The 24252-nt window shown below is 40.8% G+C and overlaps 1 long non-coding RNA gene across 1 annotated transcript; it reads right to left on the reverse strand.

Annotated features, from left to right (window-relative positions):
* Window positions 1-901: 901 nt before the first annotated feature.
* Window positions 902-11076, reverse strand: LOC149972770 (uncharacterized). Its single transcript, XR_016490468.1, has 3 exons — window positions 10337-11076; window positions 9907-9968; window positions 902-1775 (listed from the first exon to the last, which is right to left on the reverse strand). It is a non-coding gene; the product is annotated as an uncharacterized LOC149972770 (long non-coding RNA).
* Window positions 11077-24252: the final 13176 nt, after the last annotated feature.

Consider the following 24252-nt stretch of genomic DNA (forward strand, 5'->3'; position numbering starts at 1 on the left):
CATCACGAAAGTCAGAAATAGCCATACAATAAATCACTTACCTTTGAATATCTTCCTCTGTTTGCAATCCCAAGGGTCCTAGCTACATAAAAAATTGTTATTTTGTTCGATAAAGTCCTTTATATCCCAACAAAGTCAGTTTAGTTGGTGCCCTTGATTCAGTAATCCACCGGTTTCCCTCTTTCAAAATGCAGACAAATGAATCCCAAAAGTTACACATAAACTTCGTCCAAACAAGTCAAACAACATTCTACTCAATCCTCAGGTACCCTAATATGTAAATAAACTATACAATTTAAGACGGAGAATAGTATGTTCATTACCGGAGATAATTAATGAAGTGCGCACATCGATACTACTGCCAAAATGGGAGCCACCTAGAAAAACTACAAATTCTAGCTCATTTTTCAAAAAAACAAGCCTGAAACTCTTTCTAAGACTGTTGACATCTACTGGAAGCCCTAGGAACTGCAATCTCAGAAGTATTCCATTGATTTTTCCCATAGACAGCCATTTAAATGAGTGGTGAGCCCAACAAAAACAAAATTCCGTATGGATTCTCCTCAGGTTTCTGCCTGCCATATCAGTTATGTTATACTCACAGACATTATTTTAACAGTTTCGGAAACGTTAGCGTGTTTTCTATCCAATACTACCAATTATATGCATATCCTAGCTTCCGGGCCTGAGTAAAAGGCAGTTTACTTTGTGCACCTCATTCATCCAAACTTCCGAATACTTCCCCCATGACTTCGACCAAAGTGTATGTAAACTTCCAACTTCAACTGTATTTGCCTTATAGAACCACAACATGTATGATCACACATTATTCAGATTACCACAAGAAGTAAGATTCCAAGTCATTCCAATTAAGATCCATTTTAAAGAACCAAAGTGTGTGTGTGGTTAAATTTTTTATTTAGCCTTTATTTAAGTAGGCAAGTCAAGAACAAACTCTTATTTATAATGATGGGCTACCTGCGGGGCCAGGGTATAAAACATTTAGGACAAAACACACATCACGACAAGAGAGACACTACAACACTACATAAATATCGACCTAAGACAACACAACATGGCAGCAACACAACATGAAAACAACATGGTAGCGAAACAACATGGCAGCAGCACAACATGGTAGCAGCACAAACATGGTACAAACATTGTTAGGCACAGACAACAGCACATCACGCGAAGCAGAAGTCAATCAATCAATCACATTTATTTATAAAGCCCTTTTTACATCAGCTGATGTCACAAATTGCTGAACAGAAACCAAGCCTAAAACTCCAAACAGCAAGCAATGCAGATGTAGAAGCATGGTGACTAGCAAAAACTCCCTAGAAAGACCAGAACCTAGGAAGAAACCTAGAGAGGAACCAGGCTCTGAGGGGTGGCCAGTCCTCTTCTGGATGTGCCGGGTGGAGATTATAACAGAACATGGCTAAGATGTTCAAACGTTCATAGATGATGAGCAGGGTCAGATAATAATAATCACAGTGGTTGTAGAGGGTGCAACAGGTCTGCACCCTCTACAAGCACAGTAAATGTCAGTTGGCTTTTCATAGCCGATCGTTCAGAGTTAGAGACAGCAGGTGCGGTAGAGAGAGAGTCGAAAACAGCAAGGTCCGGGACAAGGTAGCACGTCCAGTGAACAGGTCATGGTTTCATAGCCACAGGCAGAATAGTTGAAACTGGAGCAGCAGCATGACCAGGTGGACTAGGGACAGTCATCAAGCCAGGTAGTCCTGAGATATGGTCCTAGGGCTCAGGTCCTCCGAGAGAAGAGTGAGAAAAAGAGAGAGAATTAGCTGGAGCATACTTAAATTTACACAGGTCACCGGATAAGACATGAGATATACTCCATATATACTGTAACAGACTGACCCTAGCCCCCCGACACAACTATTGCAGCATAAATAATGGAGGCTGAGACAGGAGGGGTCGGGAGACACTGTGGCCCTATTTGACGGTACCCTCGGACAGGGCCAACCAGGCAGGATATAACCCCACCCACTTTGCCAAAGCACAGCCCCCACACCACTAGAGGGATATCTTCAACCACCAACTTACTACCCTGAGACAAGGCCGAGTATAGCCCAGGAAGACCTCTCCCATGGCCCGAGGGGGGTGCCAACCTGGACAGGTAGATCACGTCAGTGACTCAACCCACACAAGTGACACACCCCTCCTAGGGGCGGCATGGAAGAGCACCAGTAAGCCAGTGACTCAGCCTCCATAATAGGGTTAGAGGCAGAGAATCCCAGTGGAGAGAAGGGAACCGGCCAGGCAGAGACAGCAAGGGCGGTTCGTCGCTCCAGTGCCTTTCCGTTCACCTTCACTCCCCTGGGCCAGGCTACACTCAATCATAGGACCTACTGAAGAGATGAGTCTTCAATAAAGACTTAAAGGTTGAGACCGAGTCTGCGTCTCTCACATGGATAGGCAGACCATTCCATAAAAATTGAGCTCTACAGGAGAAAGTCCTGCCTCCAGCTGTTAACTTGTTATGGCTGCTATCCCACTAACGGGATCGATATTACAACTACCAGTGAAAATAGAGGGCGCCAAATTCAAAACACAGAAACCTCATAATTACAATTCCTAAAACATACATGTGTCTTATATCATTTTAAAGTTCATCTTGTTGTTAATCCCACCAAAGTGTCCGATTTCAAATATGCTTTTCAGCAAAAGCACTACAAACGATTATGTTAGGTCTCCACCAAACCACAATAAGCACAGCGATTTTCCAGCGAAATATAGCATTCACAAAAAGCAGAATTAGATATAAAATTAATCACTAACCTTGTATTATCTTCATCAGATGACACTCATAGGACTTCATGTTACACAATACATGCATGTTTTGTTTGATAAAGTCCATATTTATATAAAAAATTTACATTGGCGTATTAGATTCACTAGTTCCAAAAACATCAAGTGATTTTGCATAGCCACATTGTGTCAACAGAAATACTCATCATAAATGTAGATGATAATACAAGTTATACACATGGAATTATAGATATACCACTCCTTAATGCAACCGCTGTATCAGATTTCAAAAAAAGTTTATGGAAAAAGCAACCCATGCAATAATCTGAGACAGAGCTCAGAACAGTTGCCAAATTAGCCACCATGTTGTAGTCAACAGAAACCAGAAAATACATGATAAATGTTTCCTTACCTTTGATGAACTTCATCAGAATGCAGAATGCAATAATGCATATATTAGCAACTGAGACTGAGGAGCTGGCCGTTTACAAAGGGCACCTTTTCATCCAAGCTACTCAATACTGCCCCTGCAGCCATAAAAAGTTAACTTAGAAATTCTAGGGACAGTAAGGAGGCCTGCGTCTTGTGACTGTAGCGTACACGTAGGTATGTACAGCAGGACTAAATCGGAAAGATGGGTAGGAGCAAGCCCATGTAATGCTTTGTAGGTTAGCAGTAAAACCTTGAAATCTGCCCTAGTGTAACAAGTACGCTGAGAGTCAGGAAGCAAGTTCAGGGAGTGAGTGTTTTAATAAATAAAATAAATATGAACAAGAAACAAAAACAACGCACTGACATGAAAACCAAGTCAATATCACCTGAGGAAAGAACCAAGGGGAGTGACAGATTTTGGGGAGTGACAGAAATAAGGAAGAGAATCAAGGAAGTGATGGAGTCCAGGTGTGTCATGAGGCGCAGGTGCGCGAGACGATGGTGACAGGTGTGGGATAACCTGATGACCTAGAGGCCGGAGAGGGAGTATACATAGCAGCTAGACTTAACAAGGAAGCCAGTGTAGAGAAGCTAAACACTGGAGTAATATTTTTAATTTTTTTGGTTCTAGTCAAGATTCTAGCAGCTGTGTTTAGTACTAACTGAAGTTTATTTAGTTCTTTATCCCGGTAGCTGGAAAGTAGAGCCTTGCAGTAGTCTTATCAAGAAGTTACAAAAGCATGGATTCATTTTCCTGCATAATTTTTGGACAGAAAGTTTCAGATTTTTGCAATGTTACAAAAATGGAAAAAGCTGTCCTTGAAATATTCTTGATATTTTCTTCAAAAGAGAGATCAGGGTCCAGAGTAACGCCGAGGTCCTTCACAGTTTTTTTTTAGATGACTTTACAACCATCAATATTAATTGTCAGATCCAACAGAAGATCTCTTTGTTTCTTGGGACCTAGAACTAGCATCACTGTTTTGTCCGAGTTTAAAATTAAAACATTGCCGTCATCCACTTCCTTATGTCTGAAACACAGGCTTCCAGGGAGGGCAATTGTGGGGCTTCACCATGTTTCATCGAAATATACAGCTGTGTATCGTCCGCATAGCAGTGAAAGTTAACATTATTTCTGAATGACATCAAGAGGAGGTTCAGTACCAGTGCTATGATGGGGTCTAAAACCAGACTGAAGCGTTTCGTATACATTGTTTTCATTTTTGAGAGGAATGGGAGATTCGATATAGGCCAATCGTTTTTTAAATTTTCTGGGTGAAGTTTTAGCTTGTTCAAGAGAGGCTTTATTACTGCCACTTTTAGTGAGTTTGGTACACATCCGGTGGATAGGAAGCTGTATATTTTATTCAATATAGGAGGGCCAAGCACAGGAAGCAGCTCTTTCAGTAGATTAGTTGGAATAGGGTCCAGTATGCAGCTCGATGGTTTAGAGGCCAAGACTATTTTCATCAATGTGTCAAGAGATATAGTATTAAAAAACTTGAGTGTCTCCCTTGATCCTAGGTCCTGGCAGTGATGTGCAGATTCAGGACAACTGAGTTTAGGAGAAATACCCAGATTTAAAGAAGAGTCTGTAATTTGCTTTCTTAATAATAATGATCTTTTCGTCAAAAAAGTTCATGACTTTATCACTGCTGAAGTGAAAGCCATCCTCTCTTGGGGAATGCTGCTCTTTAGTTATATTTGCGACAGTATCAAAAATACATTTTGGATTGTTCTATTCTCCTCAATTAAGTTGGAAAAATAGGATGAAGGAGCAGCAGTGAGGGCTCTTCGATACTGCACGGTACTGTCTTTCCAAGCTAGTTGGAAGACTTCCAGTTTGGTGTAGCGCCATTTCTGTTCCAATTTTCTGGAACCTTACTTCAGGGCTCAGATATTTTCTGTATAGCAGGGAGCTAGTTTCTTGTGTGTCCACGATTGGGTCTTTAAAGGTAGAGATAGAGATAAAACTGTCCAATTTGAGTGTTTTTTTGCAGCTCGTTACAGTCACTAGCTGTAGCAAACTGAAAAGAGGAGTGACCTAGGGATGTGTGTGCTTTGGGGACCTTTAACATCTTATGGCTGCATCCCTTGTTCTCAATTTCTGCCTGAAGACATACCGTAATCTAATTGCCTGTAGCTCAGCCCCAGAGGCAAGGATATGCATATTATTGGTATCATTTGAATGGAAACATTCCGAAGTTTGTGGAAATGTTAATTGAATGTAGGAGAATATAACACAGTAGATCTGGTGGAAGAAAAGAGAAAGAAAGAGCATGCGTTTTCTGTTATTTTATTGTTGTAGCATCATCTTTCACATGTACTAGAATAGCCACACAGTCAGATAGGATGCTGGAGATAATGTTGATGGATAACACAAGAAAGCAACTGTAGGTGTGCAAAGTTTCAGACTGATAACTTCAGGGATGGGTGAGCTACATGAAATTTAGCATGAAGTCACCCAGGTGTCCCACACAAGTTGCCCAAATGTACCCATGTGGCCGAATTGGTGAAATGACCTATACAACAGTGCAAATCACTATATACAACATATCAAAAAGCAATTCTAACTCACACAAAAAAAAAATATATATATATATATATTAGAAAATAAATGAAAAAAACAGTACACCCTTTGGAAGTCCTCTACACAATATTTTGCTGCCTGTCCCATAGCAGTCTCTTTCTGATGTAAAGCAGAGGCAAACTGAACAAGTGGTGCAGTTCATGCGACATAGCACACAACGACGCCTCCATGCTGTGCCCTTTTGGCCCTGAGGCACAGTCATGCCTGCAGTAATAAACTGTGGCATATGAACACCACTGGAGGCAGGAGTAGAGGGGGCAGAGGTGGAGCGGTTAGCTTGGCACTGGAGGCTCCCAGTCGGAGTCGCTATCACTGTGAAAGAAAACATTAAAAAAATATTTGTATTGTATGAGCCTTTTATCATCACATAAAATAAACAGATATGTATTGTATAGAGCAGAGGGAACAGTCACTAAGGTGATGTGCTGTTCCATTCAACTCCGGCCATTGTTGTGGGCCTGCCCTCCCCTGAACAGCACCCAATGGCTATTTCATATGGAAATGGAGAGGAGTAGCAGGCGCAGTGGTCATGTGTGTGTTTGCTGTTCTACTCCATTCCATTTGAATAAAAAAATGGAAAATATATATATCTGACATGGAAAATATATATCTGACATGGAATATATACAGTATATACAATGGGGGGGAAATTATTTAGTCAGCCACCAATTGTGAAAGTTCTCCCACTTAAAAAGATGAGAGGCCTGTCATTTTCATCATAGGTACACTTTAACTATGACTATGACATAATTTTTTTCTTCAGAAAATCACTTTGTAGGATTTTTAATGAATTTGTTTGCCAATTATGGATACTTTAGTCCAGGTCTGGGAGGAGATCCCTCAGGAGACCATCCGCCACCTCATCAGGAGCATGCCCAGGCGTTGTAGGGAGGTCATACAGGCACGTGGAGGCTACACACACTACTGAGCCTAATTTAAGTCTAGCCTAAGTCTCATTTTGACGTGTTTTGATTACATCAAAGTTGGATCAGCCTGTAGTGTGGTTTTCCACTTTAATTTTGAGTGTGACTCCAAATCCAGACCTCCATGGGTTGATAAATTTGATTTCCATTGATAATTTTTGTGTGATTTTGTTGTCAGCACATTCAACTATGTAAAGAAGAAACGTATTTAATAAGAATATTTCATTCATTCAGATCTAGGATGTGTTATTTTAGTGTTCCCTTTATTTCTTTGAGCATTGTATATTTATATTTCATAAAACGGCATTAGCACTTACCCGTCCAGAACGTCCTGTCCTTGCAGAAACAGCTCCTCAGTTCCTGTTTGAATCATAACACTCCAAGATTCCTCAAACAAAAAAATCTCTCACTTTCACTTTTTCACATTCACTTTAGACTTTGACTTCGCCTTTTCCTGATTTATTCACCATGATGTCTTCAATGAAATCGTTGAAAATACAACTTTCCGAAATACCGTTGCGCATAACAAGCGTCACAGCAACTCCTCTGATAGTCAAGGCGAGAATGGAGTTCGTTACGCGTGCATTTACAAACAAGGAATGGTGGTCCAACCCAAAACCATTACATACTGGCGTTTACTTCAGCTCATTGGCTATCTAGCCAGCTAGATTTCAAGAAGATCAGTGGTCATTGGGCAGAAATACAGTCAATCAACGAAGCTTCGCTAAAATTATTGGTGCGTCAGGTAGTCATTTATCGTTGTCTTCAAATCAGCTCACTTCGGTCAATTCTCCCCGCAAAAGAAACTATGACGTTTGGCTGTGTTGCAAACATCCAGAGGAATGCACTGAAACGAACCATGACTAGACAAACGATTGTTTACCGTGTGTAATTACGTCGAATGCTCCGTAAAAAATTGATAGAGATGGAATTCACGGCACAAATGGGTTACAAAATGTTTCGATTTAGGGTATAAACATTTATTTTATCAAAGAAAACGGCACTTCATTTGATCACTGGTACCCTCAGGAAGAGAAATAAGAGCACGATATCAGAATGTATAAGTCATCATTTTACCTTCAGATGTGAATGTGTAAAAACTGTCATGGTGGAAAATGTTTTTGTTGTTGATTGCTCTTCTCAAACAAAAGCATGGAATTTGTTCTCTGTAATAACTATTTTAAATCGGAAAACATAGTTTGATTACCAAGATCCTAATCTTTTGAAGGATGTAAGACACTTGCATTTTTAAGAATGATTGCAGCCATAAGAGGTTTAATTAAGAATGTGACTGGCAGGACGGGTGTTGTATGTGGAGGATGCGAGCTGCAGTAGGTATCTCAGATAGGGGGGAGTGAGGCCTAAGATGGTTTTATAAATAAGCATCAATCAGTGGGACTTGCGTCGGGTATACAGAAACGGCCAGTTTACAGAGGAGTATAGAGTGCAGTTATATATCATATAAGGAGGATCAGTGGCAAATCTGTTGGCTGTGTGGTGACGGATAAAAACTCTGAAATGAGAAGCATCACCTTGTTCTTACCAGACATCCTGTAGAGGGTCAGAACCCAAGTCAGAATCAGCATTAAGTGCATAGAGGGTGAGGGCTCAGAAGCCAACCAGTTCCAGTTCCAGCTAGCTGTTTTTTTCATGGTCCTTCGCTTCGCCAGATTTCTGACCAGCTACAGGTAGGATTGCCTCATTAGCTGATAATTAACCATTTGCGCACCCCAGGATGCAGACGATTTACCCTGCATCCCTAAGCCGAATGGGGCTGCATATCACACACGTCCCAGAGGAAGACAAGCTGCGAGGTCCTACACACCCCTCTCATCGTAGCACTGACCAGCACTGCTCCAGGTCATGTCTGAGGGAAACTTCAGACTCGACGCTCCTGTGGCTCTGGCCGGGGAGGTCTAGAAGGACGTTGGTCGGCTGAGCAGCTGGACCCGCCCCGGTTAGAGCCTACTTTGTACCTGCCAGAGTGACGGGAGCGCCACCTTCCTCTCGAGGTGGTCCAGCTGCTCAGCCGACCAACGTCCCTCTAGGCCTCCCCGGTCAGAGCCACAGGAGCGTCCAGTCCGTTTCTGCTCCCTAAAGCAGCCTAGCTCCCCAGCAGATGAAGACAACTCCAGAGGGCATAGTCTACCACACCATGGTCTGCACACCCTCAGCCAGAGTCTCGACTAGCCATAGTTAAGGAGACTCTCGCGCCAATCGTGGAGCCACAGCCAGTCACTCCCATGGGGCCCGGTCTGGTTGCCATTGTGAAGCCGTCCTCTCCTCCCAGTGGGGATCCCCTGCTAGTCAAGGTATATTCTTGGGTGCCTGAGTTTCGACTGTCTTCTGCCCTGGAACCTTCATCCACAAAGTCTCCACCTGCAAATCCTGCTCCTGACCCGGAGCCCAATTCTTTGCGTGCTCCTATGATGGAGCCACAACCTGTACTCAAGTGCAGCCAGGACATTGGGCCCTCCCAACCCTTACATGCCAGCAACAAGCTAGTTCCAATCCTGAGGGTCCTTCCCGGTACACTCTTAGAAAAAAAGGTGTTATATAGAACCTAAAACGGTTCTTCGGCTGTCTCCAAAGGAGAACCGTTTTGGTTTTTGGTAGAACCATTTTGAGTTCCATGTACAACTCTTTACACAGAGGGTTCTAAATGGAACCCAAAATAGTTATATCTGGAACCAAAAAGGGTTCTCCTATGGGGACAGCCAAAGAACCCTTTTGGAACCTTTTTTTCTAAGAGTGTAGGGACAGATTTCCCTTCCTTCCTGGTAGGGTCAGAGTTCCCTTCCTTCATGGTATGGTCAGAGTTCCTTTCTTCCTGGTAGGGTCATAGTTCCCTTCCCTCCTGGTAAGATCAGAGTTCCCTTCCTTAACCTTTCTGATCTCCCCATCCCGGATCCGGGATCGTGAATACAGACTCAAGCTCATTACCATAACGCAACGTTAACTATTCATGAAAATCGCAAATGAAATGAAATAAATATGCTAGCTCTCAAGCTTAGCCTTTTGTTAACAACACTGTCATCTCAGATTTTCAAAATATGCTTCTCAACCATTGCAAAACAAGCATTTGTGTAACAGTATTGATGGCTAACGTAGCATTTAGCATTAGCATTCAGCTGGCAACATTTACACAAAAAAACAGAAAAGCATTCAAATAAAATCATTTACCTTTGAAGAACTTCAGATGTTTTCAATGAGGAGACTCTCAGATAGCAAATGTTCAGTTTTTCCTGAAAGATTATTTGTTTAGGACAAATCGCTTCGTTTTCTGCGTCACGTTTAGCTATGAAAAAACCCCTGTATCCAGGATTGTGTAAATCTATCAGCAAGCTCATTAGCATAACACAACGTTAACTATTTATGAAAATCGCAAATGAAATGAAATAAATATGCCATCTCTCAAGCTTAGCCTTTTGTAAACAACACTGTCATCTCAGATTTTCAAAATATGCTTCTCAACCATAGGAAAACAATCATTTGTGTAAAAGTAGCTAGCTAGCGTTAGCATTTCGCGTTAGCATTTAGCGTTAGCATTAGCGTTAGCATCCAGCACGCAACATTAACAAAAACATAAAAGCCTTCAAATAAAATCATTTACCTTTGAAGAACTTCTGATGTTTTCAATGAGGATACTCTCAGTTAGATAGCAGATGCTCAGTTTTTCCAAAAAGATTCCTTGTGTATTAGAAATAGCTCCGTTTTATACATCACATTTGGCTACCAAAAAAAATCCGAAAATTCAGTCCTCAAAACGCGAACTTTTTTCCAAATTAACTCCATAATATCGACTGAAAACATGGCAAACGTTGTTTAGAATCAATCATCAAGGTGTTTTTCACATATCTCTTCATTGATACATCGTTCTTGGACACATGCTTTCTCCCCTGAATCAAATGGTAAAGTAGAAGCAGCTGGCAATTGCGCACCGAATTCCACGCAGGACACCAGGCGGACACTTGGAAAATGTAGTCTCTTATGGTCAATCTTCCAATGATATGCCTACAAATACGTCACAATGCTGCTAAGACCTTGGGCGAACGACAGAAAGTGTAGGCTCATTCGTTGCGCAATCACAGCCATATAAGGAGAGAATGGAAAACAGAGCTTCAGAAATTCTGCTAATTCCTGGGTGATGCATCATCTTGGTTTCGCCTGTAGAATGAGTTCTGGGGCACTTACAGACAAAATCTTTGCAGATTCTGGAACTTCAGAGTGTTTTCTTTCCAAAACTGTCAAGAATATGCATAGTCGAGCATCTTTTCGTGACAAAATATCGCGCTTAAAACGGGAACGTTTTTTATCCAAAAATGAAATAGCGCCCCTAGAGCTCTAACTGGTTAACGCTAGCGTCAGTTCTCTGCCTCCATCGAGGGGTTTATGTTTCTTCCCAGTAGGCCAAGTGTTTACTTAAGTAAGTCTAGAGTTCCCTGCCTATAGCCAAGAGAGGAGGAAGTGGTGGCTTATTAGAACATGATGGTGATGAGGAACCCCCTAACAGGTCTGCTTTGAAAGTAACATATCTTATAAAATAACCCTCAAAAATATTTTAACATTGAAGACTCATAGGTTGTGATAACGTACAGGAACTCAAGTGTTTTTGTTCACCCAACCTAAAATAACTCTTCGATTGTAGTCACAGCCATGTCCTATATTCCCCCTCAAGCCCTCAAGGAACTACCCTGGAACCACATATCCTGAGGCCGTATTTATTGTAGCAGGGGACTCGATACGGAACTGGTCAGATGACACGGATGCTACACTACTGGACTGTTTTGCTAGCACAGACTGGAATATGCTCTGGGATTCATCCAATGGCAATGAGGAATACACCACCTCAGTCATTGGCTTCATCAATAAGTGCATAGACGACGTCGTCCCCATAGTGACTGTACGTACATATCCCAACCAGAAGCGATGGATTACAGGCAACATCCGCATCGAGCTAAAGGCTAGAGCTGGAGACTAATCTGGACTCTTATAAGAAATCCTGCTATGCCCTCAGACAAACCATGAAACAAGCAAAGAGTCAATACAGGATTAAGATTGAATCCTACTACCCTGGCTCTGATGCTCGTCGGATGTGGCAGGGCTTGCAAACTATTACGGACTACAAAGGGAAACCCAGACGTGAGCTGTCCAGTGACGCAAGCCTACCAGATGGGCTAAATGCCTTTTATACTTGCTTCGAGGCAAGCAACACTGAAGCATGCACAAGAGCACCAGCTGTTCTGAATGACTGTGTGATAACGCTCTCGGTAGCCGATGTGAACAAAACCTTTAAACAGGTCAGCATTCACCAAGCCACTGGGCCAGACGGATTACCAGGACGTGTACTCAAAGCATGCATGGACCAACTGTCAAATGTCTTCACTGACATTTTCAACCTCTCGATGGCCGAGTTTGTAATACCTACATGTTTCAAGGAGACCACCATAGTCCCTGTGCCCAAAGAAGTGAAGGTAACCTGCCTAAATCATTACCACCCCGTGGCACTCACTTCTGTAGCCATGAAGTGCTTTGAAAGGCTGGTCATGGCTCACGTCAACAGCATCCTCCCAGACACCTTAGACCCACTCCAATTCGCATACCACCCCAACAGATCCACAGATTACTCAATCTCAATCGCACTCCACACTTCCCTTTCTCACCTGGACAAAATGAACCCCTATGTGAGAATGCTGTTCATGGACTACAGCTCAGAGTTTAACACCATAGTGCCCACGAAGCTCATCACTAAGCTAAGGACTTTGGGACTAAACACCTCCCTTTGCAACTGGATCATGGACTTCCTGACGGGCCGTCCCCAGGTAGTATAACACTGGGGCCAATCAGAGGTGTGTACTTAGTCCCCTTCTGTATTCCCTGTTCACCCATGACTGTGTGGCCAAAACCGACTCCAACACCATCATTAAGTTTGCTGACTACACAACAGTGGTAGGCCTGATCACCAACAACGATGAGACGTCATTGAACTGGCATTATGGTGCCAGGACAACAACCTCTCCCTCAATGTGAGCAAGACAAATTGAGCAGATCGTGGACTACAGGAAACGGCGGGCCAAACAGGCCCCCATTAACATTGACAGGGCTGTAGTGGAGCGGGTCGAGAGCATCAAGTTCCTTGGTGTCCAAAACGCCAACAAACTATCATGGTCCAAGCATACCAAGACAGTCGTGAAGAGGGTACGACAAAACCTTTTCCCCCTCAGGAGACTGAAAAGGTTTGGCATGGGTCCCCAGATCCTCAAAAGGTTCTACAGCTGCATCATCAAGAGCATCCTGATTGGTTGCACCACCGCCTGGTATGGCAACTGCTTGGCATCTGACCGTAAGGCGCAACAGAAGGTTGTACGAACGGCCCAGTACATCACTGGGGCCAAGCTTCCTGCCATACAGGAGCTATATAATAGGCTGTGTCAGAGGAAAGCCCATACAATTGTCAGAGTCACCCAATTTATAGACTGTTTTCTCTGCTACTGCACGGCAAGCGGTACCGGAGCGCCATGTCTAGGACTAAAAGGCTCCTCAACAACTTCTACCCCCAAAGCCATTAGACTGCTGAACAATTCATAAAAATAACCACCTGACAATTTACATTGACACCCCCGCTCTTGTACACTGCGGTTACTCGCTGTTTGTTTGTTACCTATGCATAGTCACTTCGTCCCCACCTACATGTCAGATTACCTCAACTAGCTTGTACCCCTGCACACTCACTCGGTACTGGTGCCCCCTGTATATAGCCTTGTTATTGTTGTTCTTATTGTGTTACTTTTTATTACTACTTTTTATTGTATCCTACTTGGTAAATATTTTCTTCTTCTTGAACTGCACTGTTGGTTAAGGGCTTGTAAGCATTTCACAGTAAAGTCTACACTTGTTGTATTCGGCGCATGTGGCAAATAAAGTTTGATTTGAAATGAAGATAAACACTGGAATGAGTAGGTGTGTCCAAACTTTTGTCTGGTACTGTATATATATTTATACTCCGGACTCCGACATTGCTCGTCCTAATATTTATATATTTCTTAGTTCCATTGTTTTACTTTTAATTTGTGTGTATTGTTGTGAATTATACATCGAGTGGGTCTTAACCTGAATGGTGATTGGTTAAACCCACATTTCAGCTGGTGTCTATTCCACAAGTTACCAACGGCTAAATCCATAACGTTAAAATGCCTATTTACTCTGTTCCATCTGACTGTACAAATATTATACACAAAGAATGCCAATTGAAAGTGCAGCTAGTTTGCAGTCTTTCCTGCTTCAGTTTGAGGTGATTGTGTTCGCTGTGTTGTTGGCTAGATCCCCTGAACAACAGTGTCCTGACAAGTGAGCAAATGTTCTATGCCAGGCGAAATCGTTCCTCATTAGCTCATTGTTATGGATGTATCCAAATAAGTGTCACTAGAAAACAGCTTAAATAAAAGCAAATGTGGCTACTTTGCTGTTATTCTGGCTGCACTTTTTGATGTGACTTTAAGTTAGCCGTAGTTGGCTAGTTAACAAGCACGGGATAAGAACGTTGCCAGCAATATGGCACTGGAACATTTAGAACGAACAACTTGGTCATGTCCATAGATACAGAACAAAAAGAGTGAACAAATGGGTCGCGTCTCTAGCAACCAAACTGATAGAATGAACAACCAGCCGGCTTAGGTAGCAACCCTAGATTTGTGTCGGGACTATATCTTGTAAAGGAATGAAATTGTATTGTTTTATGAAAATATGTCTATCACTATTTGAATATGTTGGTTAACCGTTGTATAAAAGTGATAATGCCGTTGAAGCCAGTGTTTTGAGGATATATTGATATGGTTTTTCGTCTCGGGCCTATCCTCCAAACACCATCTTCTCGGGCATTATCACTTAATTGTTAGATATTGCTGCACTGTTGGAGCTAGGACCACAAGCATTTCGCTACGCCCGCAATAACATCTGTTAAATATGTTTACGCAACCATTAATATTTTATTTTAATTGATGTTATCAATATGGGATAGAAACCTGAGCACAGGAGTAGACTATAGTGAACAATTGATTTTCCATTTTATTGTTTGCTCAGAATATAATTGTAGTTGGTTGTGTAAGTATTATCAGAACAGGCATTGAAGGATAAACAAAACATGGACCCATTTTGTGATTTTTTTGTTTTACAATGTCATCCACATCTCACTTTATGTAAATATAACAATATCACTGCTGGCTCAGTCGGTCCACGGTCTACATCACTCATCCCGGGGAATCCTTGGTCCTGTAAGTCATGAAACACATAGGTACGTTGTTGAATGTCATTATGTTTGTCACTTATTCAATCCATACATTACTATTTTGATGTTCTCAGTTTGGACCAGAGAACAGAAATAGGCAGGAATTCAGAGTTTTCAGACCCCTTGACTTTTTCCACATTTTGTTTCGTTACAGACTTATTCTAAAATAGATTAAATATTTTTTTCCTCATCAATCTACAAACAGTTTTTACCAAAAAGTTATATTTTGGTTTCATCTGACCATATGACATTCTCCCAATCTTCTTCTGGATCATCCAAATGCTCTCTCAGACGATCCTGGACATGTACTGGCTTAAGCAGGGGGACCTGTCTGGCACTGCAGGATTTGAGTCCCTGGCGGCGTAGTGTGTTACTGATGGTAGGCTTTGTTACTTTGGTCCCAGCTCACTGCAGGTCATTCACTAGGTCCCCCCGTGTGGTTCTGGGATTTTTGCTCACTATTGTTGTGATAATTTTGACCCCACGGGGTGAGATCTTGCATGGAGCCCCAGATCGAGGGAGATTATCAGTGGTCTTGTACGTCTTCCATTTCCTAATAATTGCTCCCACAGTTGATTTCTTCAAAGCAAGCTGCTTACCTATTGCATATTCAGTCTTCCCAGCCTGGTGCAGGTCTACAATTTTGTTTCTGGTGTCCTTTGATAGCTCTTTGGTCTTGGCCATAATGGAGTTTGGAGTGTGACTGTTTGGTTTGAGGTTGTGGACAGGTGTCTTTTATACTGATAACAAGTTCAAACAGGTGCCATTAATACATGTAACAAGTGGAGGAAAGAGGAGCTTCTTAAATAAGAAGTTACAGGTCTGTGAGAGCCAGAAATCTTGCTTGTTTTTCCCACCATAATTTGCAAATAAATTCCTTAAAAATCCTACAATGTGATTTTCTGGATTTTTTTCTTTCTCATTTTGTCTGTCATAGTTGAAGTGTACCTATGATGAAAATTACAGGCCTTTCTCATCTTTTTAAGTGGGAGAACTTGCAAAATTGGTGGCTGACTAAATACTTTTTTGCCCCCCTGCATATGTGATGTACAGGGATGTTTGTCATTCAAAAATAATGTTAAACACTATTATTAAACACAGATTGAGTCCATGCAACATATAATGTGAGTTGTTAAGCACAATTTTTTTAGGCTTGCTGAAACAAAGGGGTTGAATACTTTTTAACTCAAGACATTTGTCATTAATTTGTAAAAAATTATTAAAAACATAACATTCCACTTTGACATTATGGGGTATTTTGTGTAGGCCAGTGACATAAGATGCCAATTGAACCTTTTAAAATTCAGGCTGTAAAACAACAAAATGTTGAAAAGTCAAGGGGTGTGAATACTTTCTGAAGGCACTGTATAATGGCACTCTGGAAAAGAGGATTCTTATGTTAATGCACAGAATCTCAGAATGTAAAGCACCAACAACCAGAGGCAAAGCAACTGCATTTGTTGTCGTGGGAAAAGTATTGGTCCTATATGAGTTCAATTCAAGATGAAGAAATCAGAGGTGAAGTAGCTAAATGAGTGTTGCCTAACAACATGGGGTATCAAAAGATCTTGTAATCATTATCTTCCACTATCCCTGCTTCACTCACGCAATCATCCTTAAATGTCTTAGCATTTGTTAACCAGCGTAAATACAAAGGACTTTGTAATGAAAACCATTCAAGTCAATCAATTTTAGCTGAGATCAAAGGCCAATGTAATTTAGGAAAATGTTAAAGAAATGCAGAGCAATCTTCTGTAATGTGATCTTGAGCTTGTTGAGCACTCACCATACTGTACATGTTGGATAAATATGCAGTAACTTTCTTCAAATGCAGCTTTGACAAGCAGCATGGTATCCCACCTGCAAGTCATTACGATACTTGTGTTAAGTGCTTTGATATTAAAATGACTGATTTAAAACAATTTGCTGCTTGTAGATGGCAGGATATCTGCAACCACTTCCGTTGATATGCAGGCATAAGCTGAAAGAGTTTATGAACAACATGGGATGCAAGCATTACATGTCAGCTTGGCAGCCTCCAAAAGATACCCCAACATAAATATGGAGACTAATATTATTGACAAACAAATGTTATATTGGTATATAAATGCATTACATTATTCCTTACAATACAATAGTTCATGTAAAGTAACACTGCTTACTTGAGCTTCATTTGTTGCTGAGTATTGAGGCATTTAGTACACCCTAGTTTTTACCCACTTGAGGGCAATGTTGGCTAAGAAAACAGCATAATGTGGCTATTTCCCAGACCAATGTATACATCTATATAGTGTTATTTTGCTCAGGTGCTATTTTTTTTTCCTCAAAAGTTCTTACAGAAGTATGGTCCTTTATGTGTTGAGTTAAGAATAGAAAAGTTGCGATTGTCTGTCTACTCTATTTTTGTCCAATTAAGAAATGTATATTCTAAAAGTTGACTCTGTAATATGTCATGCGTACTATATTGTGTTATTTTTCAGAGTTGATAAAAAAAACAGCAGTTCAAATGAATGTGTTATGATCATCAATTTCTACAATCATTTGTAAAGTACACTATCACTGCTATTCATTCAGTTGTGCTTTTAGAAAATCAATTTGATTGCTGTCTAATCAGTCTCTAAAATAGAATAAAAAGGCACTTAAATAATTACTGATCAGACCACTACTTCACCCCACAAGTCAGATGATAGCAAGATCCTCAACCACCATTTGATTTGTTCAAAGTGTGTCGAGTTTCATTGATGTTTCAAAGATAGAAGAAGAACATAACTGGTGGGTTTCATACCCGTTTGAAATAACAAGGGAGACCTTCTGCTGTTTGTGGTCTTGTGTGTGTGTCTCTCTCAGGTTGGACCGAGGAGGAATATTGAGGGGATTTCCCAGTGGAAAAAAAACGATGTGTTCACAGTGACAGAGGCCTGTTTTCACAACGTAGTTGGATCCTGTCTGTCAACGAAAAGGATGCACACAAAAATTATGCAATATACCCCAATAAAGATGAAATAATGAAAACAAAAGTCTGAAATATGCATCAAATTATTTCACATTATCAGTGAGTGAATAATTAGGTATACACGCCATGTATCAGAACTTACTTTCTGTGGAAACTCAGAGCCCTTCTCAATTGACTCACCCACTCATGAAGCAACCCCTATAGAATAGCACATGCATTAACAATATCATTGAGAGAAGCTAGGATCAAAAAATAGATTAAATGGAGACAATTTAGTGTTAATTATGATATCTCATTAGCTTGCATTGTATTTGGAAAACCTTATCATGGTCAAACTAGAGATTTCCTGTGTTTCCTCTCCCATAAGATGAGTGTTGTGTCAGTCAGTCAGAGCTACAGTAGGGGAGGGGACTTTCCTACTATTTCCGAGCTGAAATGGTTGGTGACAGGGCTTTCATCCGACCCACTGAGGGCCCTTTGTTGTTATTTTGGGATATCTCACAGGGGCAATCTCAGCTCGCAGCAGACAGACTACTTCTCATCTCCAAACACACATACGCATCCCACTAGACAATACGCTGTGACATGTTCACTGTCACGTCAATCAAACCAGCTTGCGGGTTTTGGTTGAGAGGAATGTGTGTGTCTTTTTGACTTATTTCTTCATATGTTGCTTTCAATATAATCACTTATCTTACCACTGATTGTTCTGTGCATTGATGGATTGCTGTCACTTCCAGTGTAGAATGGTGAATGAAAATAGTTTCCTCTTTGTACGGAAATTGGTTCAGATTTCCAGAACTTTAAATTGAGAATGTTTGATGGTGTGCCACATTAAACATATTGGACGTTTTAATAGTATATTGGACGTTATTTCAAATTACAAAAGTTATTTATATAGTCTAACTTCACAATTATATATTATATATATTGTATATTAGAATTTTTGTCTTGATATTGAACCAAAAAATACAAGTCGTCCCCCAATACTGGAAGGAAATCACAACAACATATACAGTTGTAAGTGAAAGTTTACACACCCCTTGCAGTCTTCATATTTTGCTGCCCTAAAATAAAATCTAAAAAAGGTATTAAAATAGATTTTTTTTCCTTAACGATGTACACAACCTACTCCAAATGACTAAGAAATACAAAATGAGGATGTACTGATATTTTGAACAAGATTCTACCAACCTTGCACAACTCGTAGGGCAACATATATCCATTGTTTTTGTCAAAATTGCTCATGCTCAGTAATTTTTGGGGGGGAATCATTGATGGACAGCAATATTCAAACAGGTGACATCAATATGGGATCATACTGTAGCTTTCACTTGGATTCACTTGGTCAGTTAATGTCATGGAAAGAGTACAATTTGTGTACACAGTGTATATGACTTGTTTTTACGCTGGCTGTAGGGCGTTTTTAGTTTTTATATTCGTTGTCAGTGTTCCCATGACAACGGATATAATCTGATCTCTAACAAAGATGGTGGATTTTACTCTGTAGCCTATACAGAGAACTACAACAATAGGCAATAATATTCCGCTTTTCAAATCACATAAATGAGCAGCATTCGTTTGTTTACTAAGTCTGACATGAAGTGATTTCATTTTCAAATGGTTCACGAGAACATTCTTAACCCGGTGCCACAAAACAAATAGACACAACTTAGCCTATGTGGTTCGTGTTGATTAGATATTTATGTTGGCCACGAAGTGCACTGTGAATCTGTTTTGGTTGTCTCAGTTCTGAGTGAAGGGTGCTACTGTAGTGTGACCCTCAGACAGGGATAACAGAATGCTGCTGTTTAAAACAGATGAGGCGGTAGCTCTCTCTCGCTGTGAAACGCTGACCCCCGCTCTTAACCCCCCCTAAGCTTCCCAGTTCCCAGTCTACACTCCACCAAACAATAGCAATAAATTCCCCCCACATCAGACATGGAGCCAGAGAACAACTTCTAAATGATATGCATCTCCTGCTGGTCCCACGGCAACCGGCTTGACTTTACTTTTGCATTGTCTTTGATCCCGCCAAAGCTTTGATTCATTTTCTCTTTCACCCTTTTAGCTAAACATATCATGTGAATTTGGAGCTTTGTTCCTGACAGGCCCCGTCTTAACTCGCTCTCTCCACAGGCGCCAATCGCTTCCCAGAGGACATATGCAGTGGAGGAGGAGAGGAATTCTGCGGGATTCAAAGACTTTGCCTATACTCTCTGGTTTCTTTCTTTCTTTGACTCTTCCCTTTCCCTCCCCACATTGGCCTGCTCTGTCTGTGAGAATCTGCTTGCTCTCATACTGAACCAACAGCCCAGCCCAGGAGGACCATGGTTTGCAGGCTTTTGTTCCAGCCCAGCTCTTAATTGGATTGAACCTGATCGAGGTTTTATTGGATGATTATGATTGTGTGTTAGACCTGGGCAGGAACAAAAAGCCTGCTATTTTAAGGCTACTGATTTAGATTCGCAGTCCAGTGTGAAAAGTAGGAGGAACCAGGGCTGAGGAATCTCGGCCATCTTATGAGTAATAGGAAAACAGAATGCAAGTGTTCTCAATACCATGTAGTGGTTTCTGTTATTTACAGCAGCACAGATCTACATACACAGAAGTCAAATGCCACATGCATGAAAACAACTTGCACATTTCCAGACCACATTGACATGACTTGGGCACTGTGAAATAGACCTCATGCCACCATCCTACAAAGAGAGAGAGAGAGTTGACCTATTATCTCAGTCTTCCTTCCGTCTCCCCCTCCAAATTCTGGGGACAGCTTATAGGTACTGTCTGGCTGAGGTGAGATGTTCACAGAACTGTCTGATGGGCCGGAGAGATAGACGGGTCACACAGCCTCCAGCATGCCACAGAGTTTGCCGTTATTAGTGGCTGTGGAAACTGGGGGGAAATGGGTGTTTTGATCACCAGTGCCTTTGGAACTGTTTGCTTTCCATCACTGTGTTGATGGTTTAATTGAGAATTAACATAAAATTATGAAATTAATAATGGCTTTTTGAACAGGAGAAGGATGATTCTTTATGTCGATGTATGATAACTATCATAAAACATACACGAGGATAGAAAAGTGATTTTCAGTTTTGAGAACAAATGTAGATAGTATCTGCATGTGCAGACATGCAACATTTTTGCTGTCTCAGTATTTTGTCTGACGAGATAAAAAAAAATCCCACTATCAGCTTGTTTCTAACATACTCTATCAGAATCCCAAAGATATATTTACAATGCATTTCCAGATATTGCAGAGGCACATACTTTTTTACTGACAAAAATGTGTTTATATATAGAAACCAGACAAAGTTTAAATCAAGTTGAAGCAACTGGGAAAGTGTGAATGGTCATTTTTGTACAACAGTGAACCAATCAGTTGGTAAAACAGCGCAGCGATACAAATCCAACAGACCATGGCTTCCTTCAAAGGAAAAGACAAGGACTAACTTGGAGACGCAAATGAAAGTAATGAACAGTTGAATGCCTACCAACAAAACGTAGCTAAAATACTTTCAATGCACACCGAAACAAAGCTATATCTGGTGTTTTTAGTAGATTCGCTCCAAAAAACAGTAGAGGCTATCGTGTCAGACAAGCACAACCAAGACGTGCTCATGAACGAACAAGACAACAAAATGTGCCTTTTGGAAACAAAGTTGCAAACTTCAGAAGAATTGGACCACATAGAAAACAGAATGAGATGTAAGAATCAGAGAATATTGGCCTCACCATAAGACGAGCAAAAATGACTTTTCCAGTTACGTGATCAAACTGATATAAGAGGAACTTGACGTGGGTATATCACCAGAAGTTCTGGCGCGATGCCATAGGATTGGCGTGAAACAGAAGAACGCAAAATACCTGTGCATGGTAATCTTCAGACTATGAAACTATCAGACCAAAGTCAACATTCTGAAGGGGGAAAGGAGATCAAAATCCAAGGCCAGACTATTCGATTAGTCAAGGAATTGTCTTCTAAGCTGAGAAAAAGACTTAAGGAATACTTTCCAATCAGACAGTCACTGGCGGAATAGGGGATCAGGGTTCAGCTCCACTTCCCGGAGTGTTGTTGATATGTAAGGGATTAATTGTATCTCTATTTCTGAGTTTTGTAACGCTTCTGCTTGGGTGGTTACTGTTTGTAATAATTTGTCAACTGGGCTATGTTCTGGGCTAGGTATGTTCTGGGCTAGGTATGCTATCGCCAAAAAGCATTTTATAAATATGACACTGTGGTTGGTTTAACAAGAAGTTAATCTTTAAACCTAAGTAAAATATGTTTTGTTTTCTGAATTTTTACAATGAGCATTTCTGTAATTGAATTTGCCGCTCTGCAACCTCACTGGATGTTGGCCAGATGGGACGCTAGCATCCCACATACCCTAGAGACGTTAAAAAAGTGGTGTCTGGACCGTTTATCGAAATTCTTTAGATTTTTTTGTCAATTATACATGTATAACAACTGTATGAACATACTTTTGTCTTATTTTATTGTCATATTTTTTTATTTTAATTGTCCATTAAGGCATATGTTTTGTCTATTTGCAATACGATTTCATAGGAAGTCAAAAGTCAAAGTCAAAAGTCAGTGAACCATTGCCAAATGCCATAAGACATAAGTCCAAATGCAATATGAAAGTATTGAAAGTGCCAAATCAGGATATTTTGTCCATTTGCCATGTACGGAAGTCGGTTTCCAAACCCAAAAGTTAGTGAACCATGTCCAAATGGCATTTATACTGCCCAAATGACATATTGCCATGTTAAGCCATGAATCAACCTAGATGGTCTATTTATCATGTATGATGAGGAAGAAGTGGGACTGGGGTGCCCGCTATTGGATGGGCATGGGTGGGGGGTGCTCCCTACCCAACCGTAGACACCTTGCTCCCCCTAAAGGCATTAAAAAAACATTTAAAAAATGTGCTCCTGGTAACCCATTCCAAATCACCAGGCGCACTGCTGTCCATTTTCAATATGTTTCAATGGGTATTTACCATCACAAATTTGACATGCTCAAAAATTTTCACTTTTGGATGAATAGCATGCCCAGAGTGAACTGCCTCCTACTCTGTCCCAGATGCTACTATATGCATATTATTATTGGATATGGATAGAAAACACTCTGAAGTGTCTAAAACTGTTTGAATGATGTCTGTGAGTATTACAGAACTCAAATGGCAGGTGAAAACCTGAGAAAAATCCAACCAGGAAGTGGGAAATCTGAGGTTTGTAGTTTTTCAACTCTTTGCCTATCCAAGATAGTGTAATTTTGGTCCGATTGCACTTCCTAAGACTTCCACTAGATGTCAACAGTCTTTAGAACCTTGTTTGAGGCTTCTACTGTGAAGGAGGAGAGAATGAGAGCTGTTTCAACCAGAGGTCTGGCAGAAGGCCATGAGCTGATCTCGCGTGCGCCCGTGAGAGGTAGCTGTGTTCCATTGCATTTCTAAAGACAAAGGAATTCTCCAGTTGGAACATTATTGAAGATTTATGTTAAAAACATCCTTAAGATTGATTCTATACATCGTTTGACATGTTTCTATGGAACAGAACTTTTTGGACTTTTCGTCCGTACTTTCCGCTGGACTTGCACGCTCGTCGTGAGTTTAAATTGTGTACTGAACGCGCGAACAACAAGGAGGAATTTGGGCATAAATGATGGACATTATCGAACAAAACAAACATTTATTTTGGAACTGGGATTCCTGGGAGTGCATTCTGATGAAGATCATCTAAGGTAAGTGAATGTTTATAATGCTATTTCTGACTTTTGGGTTGATTTGTCGTCTGAACGCCGTACTCGGATTATTGCATGGTTTGCTTTTTCCGTTTTTGTGAATCTAATTTTTTTGCATCTAAACTTCCATGTTGAACACTAGTATTTTCATCAACATTTACGATTACTATTTCTGGAAATTGATCTGTCTCTTTGCAAAATCACCGGATGTTTTGGAACTACTGAACATAACGCGCCAATATAAACTCAGATATTTGGATATAAATATGAACTTTACCGAACAAAACATACATGTATTGTGTAACATGAAGTCCTATGAGTGTCATCTGATAAAGATCATCAAAGGTTAGTGATCTCTATTTCTGCTTTTTGTGACTCCTCTCTTTCGCTGGAAAATGGCTGTGTTTTTCTGTGACTTGGCTCTGACCTAACATAATCGTTTGGTTTGCTTTCGTCGTAAAGCCTTTTTGAAATCGGACACTGTGGCTGGATTTACAACAAGTGTACCTGTTAAGGATATGGCAGACATACGCCCCCTTTGGA

This window comes from Oncorhynchus mykiss, chromosome 22, assembly GCF_057628025.1.
Source record: "Oncorhynchus mykiss isolate SJ-2025 chromosome 22, ASM5762802v1, whole genome shotgun sequence".
NCBI classification, from domain to species: domain Eukaryota; kingdom Metazoa; phylum Chordata; class Actinopteri; order Salmoniformes; family Salmonidae; genus Oncorhynchus; species Oncorhynchus mykiss.